The sequence below is a fragment of the Lathyrus oleraceus genome, chromosome 4 (genome assembly GCF_024323335.1).
Source record: "Lathyrus oleraceus cultivar Zhongwan6 chromosome 4, CAAS_Psat_ZW6_1.0, whole genome shotgun sequence".
Classification (NCBI taxonomy): Eukaryota; Viridiplantae; Streptophyta; class Magnoliopsida; order Fabales; family Fabaceae; genus Lathyrus; species Lathyrus oleraceus.
The window spans coordinates 141,930,528-141,934,062 of record NC_066582.1 but is presented as its reverse complement, the minus strand read 5'-3'; the positions used below and the strand labels follow the sequence as shown (position 1 = coordinate 141,934,062).

At 37.9% G+C, this 3,535-nt stretch overlaps 1 non-coding gene across 1 annotated transcript; it reads right to left on the bottom strand.

The window, feature by feature from the left end:
• Nucleotides 1-2,794: 2,794 nt before the first annotated feature.
• Nucleotides 2,795-2,901, bottom strand: LOC127078071 (small nucleolar RNA R71). The gene has a single exon (XR_007787816.1). It is a non-coding gene; the product is annotated as a small nucleolar RNA R71 (small nucleolar RNA).
• Nucleotides 2,902-3,535: the final 634 nt, after the last annotated feature.

The following is a 3,535-nucleotide window of genomic DNA, read 5'->3' as shown; positions in this document are numbered from 1 at the left end:
TTAAAGCCTCCGTTTGGAGCAGGTTCTAATTTAATCGCATTTTTATTTAATTTCTTGTCATGCTTTACTTTATTTAATTTCTTGCTATGCTTATTTTATTTAATTTACTTGTTATGCTTTACTTTATTTAATTTCCTTCCATTGTCTTTACTTTATTTAATTTTCTCGCTATTATCTTTATTGCATGTTTTAATTATTTTACACGCTCTACTTGTTCTCCACGCCTTACATTCTAAACTTCTTCTCAACATGTTCAACATTATTGTATTTGTTTGTATTACCATATCTGGCGAAATCTTTCAAAGGTTAGAATGTAAGGATCACGGTTAAAGAGATGTTTCACATATTGCATATGTAGAAATGCTTTAAGGGCTGCTTTGGTTTTTAATTCGAGTTTTCTGAAACAAACTTGGTTAATTTTAACTACTCAAGGTGTGCGAAAGCACCCTGGCTTAGTTAACTAGGAGTTTTTATCACCTTAAGGAAAAACGATTTTTGAAACTGTTTTCGGACGCGTTGATAGATTTAAAATCAGGAAACTCCTTGGGTAAACTTTCCGAATCAAAATCACTTTTCAAATAAGCTTACGAGTCTTATTTCTTAAAAATAGGTTTACTACTTTAGCGTTCTGTGCACCTTTTATAAGTGACAATAAAAGGCCTTAATTTAAGGGTAAACTCGGTCCTGAATACGCGAAAGCGACAATTCCCATTAAATGGATTCTTTTCAAGAGTAGAAAATATTGCCCCATAAGTAGTTTTATTTAGACAATCGAAGCATCGTTTAACTGACGTGAACTATATTCAAGCATATCTTTATCTGCAATGTATTTATCATTTTCTTTATTTACTGTTATTTTATGACATCAATATCTCATTTGTACCGCCTTAGATAAACATCATCACAATAGTAATCGATAGATTGACGATTTGGTCTCTGTGGGATCGATATTCTTTTATATTACTCTAACGCGATTCGTGCACTTGCGAATATAGCGATCAAGTTTTTGGCGCCATTCCCGGGGACCAACTTCGTCAAATTTCGTACCCTATTGTTACACCGTCTAGACTAAGGCATTATTAGTCGGTAAATGCGAAGAACCCATAGTACCGGAAATTTAGTAGATCCTTTAGCGGAACCCGAACGTTAGACTCGTACACGCCTCTTACTCATCCGAATTAAGAAAGCTATGGCCGATAAACGCGACCGGAGACCTCTTAAGGAATTTTCCCAACCCTCTGACGAGGAACCTAGTTCAAGTATAGTAAACCCCCTCATTCCTGCCAACAATTTCGAACTAAAACCATATTTACTGCAATTAGTGCAACAAAACCAATTCGCGGGTCTCGCTACTTGAAATTCTGGTATCAGATATAAGATGTCGAAGGTAATGTCAAGACACTAATATCTGTTAACACAAACAGGATAAAGATACAGAATGGTAAAGCAAAAGACACAAGCAATTGTTAACCCAGTTCGGTGCAACTCACCTACGTCTGGGGGCTACCAAGCCAGGAAGGAAATCCACTAAAATAGAATCAGTTCAAAGACTCTCCGTACACTTCAACATGTTACAGTCTTTCTCACCTAATCTCTACCCGTGCAATTTCTACCTAAGCACTCTTAGATATGAGAACCCACTCACTTCCCTACAATCACACCTGTGATCTTAAACAACAATCCCTTGAGAAAAGAAAACACTTTTCAATAACACACTCTTGATTTTACTTCACAGTTTCAATCAAGAAGACACACTCTTAATCTTGCTTAACAACTTTGATCAAGAAGACACACACTTGATCTTGCTTCACAGCTTTGATCAATTAGACACACACTCTTGCTTAACAGCTTTAGAGTGACAAATTACAACCACAAATCAGTCCAATTCAATCATCAAAAGATGACTTGAATGGCTTACAAGTCTCACGACTAAACAGACACAAACCCTAGCTCTCTCTCTATATTTCGCTCAGTATTGGTTGTGTTGTAAAACAAGTTTTCTAAGTCCCTTTTCATAGAAGCTTTCAGCTGGGCTTGGACATCTTGAAAACCCTAAATCTATTTTCCAATTAAATCTTTTCATAACAGGTGGTTATATCTCCTTGGAAAATAAGTAAATCAGGTTGTAATCCATGATTGAATGCGTCTGCAAATCAGATCTTCAATCATACATAGATTGCCATTAATTGTGCAATCACAAAACACCAGACATTCATACTGAATGTTCTATGTACAGGATGTCATGACATCGGGTCTGACATCCTGGAAAAATCCTGCATAATTCCATAATTCCTTTTATAACTTCCAGCAGGTACAAAGACATCAGATGTCATGACATCGTGTATGACATCCTGATACAGTCCTGCATAATTATGTTTTTCATTTCAACTCCAGCAGGAACACAATATCAGAAGCCATGGCATTGTATATGGCATTCTGAAACAATCCTGCATGATTATGTTCTTGAACTCCAGCAGGTACATAGGATATCCTATGTTAAGACATCACACATAACATCTTGTGAACTCTCTTTGTTTTACCAAAATTGCTGCCAACACTTAGAACCAACACTACTGAGAACCCAAATCAACGTTTAAAAGTCTTTATCCAACTGGCCGACACCTTTAAGTCCAACGGTGCTTCACCTGATGCGATTCGTTTAAGATTATTTCCTTTCTCCCTCAGAGATAGAGCATGTTCGTGGTTAGATTCACTTCCAGCTAACTCAATAACTACCTGGGAAGACCTTAGGAGAGTATTCCTTGCTAGATATTTTCCCCCTAGTAAGATTGTTGTTCTTTGAAACCAAATAACTAGATTTACTCAAAACCAAGGAGAATCACTTTTTGAAGCTTGGGAGAGATACAAGGAGCTGTTAAGAGTCTATCCACACCATGGCCTAGAACAATGGCTGATCGTTCATACCTTCTACAATGGACTCCATTATAACACAAAGATGAGCATCGACGCTGCCGCTGGTGGCGCGCTGATGAACAAACCTTACCCTGAAGCTTGTGACCTAATTGAGATATGGCCCAAAACCATTACCAATGGGGAACTGAACGAGAATCAATAGAGAAAAAGGAGACCCAAGGTGGAATACATTAGATAAGTTCTATGGGCATGATGCAAGCGAAAATGGACGCTTTAGCCCTTAAGGTCGAACATATTTCTACAAACTCTAACACCACAGTGGTAGTCCACACAGAGTGTGAACTTTGTGGATCTAAAGGACACGAATCAGCGGGATGTAACCTTTTGAACGACCTGAACACCGACCAAGTGAATTACGCCTAAGGTAACCCATTTTCAAACACTTATAACCCCGGATGGAAGAATCACCCGAATTTTTCCTATAAAAACCAGGACCCTATCCAAAACTATGCACCTCAAAGACCACAAGGTTTTCAAGCCCAAAAACCTAATCAAACTATGCAAGTTATGCCCCAGAAGCCTAACCTTGAGAAGATCATGGAGAACTTTATATCGGGCCAGACTCAGCAAAATAAAGAATTCCTAAACCAGAACATTCACG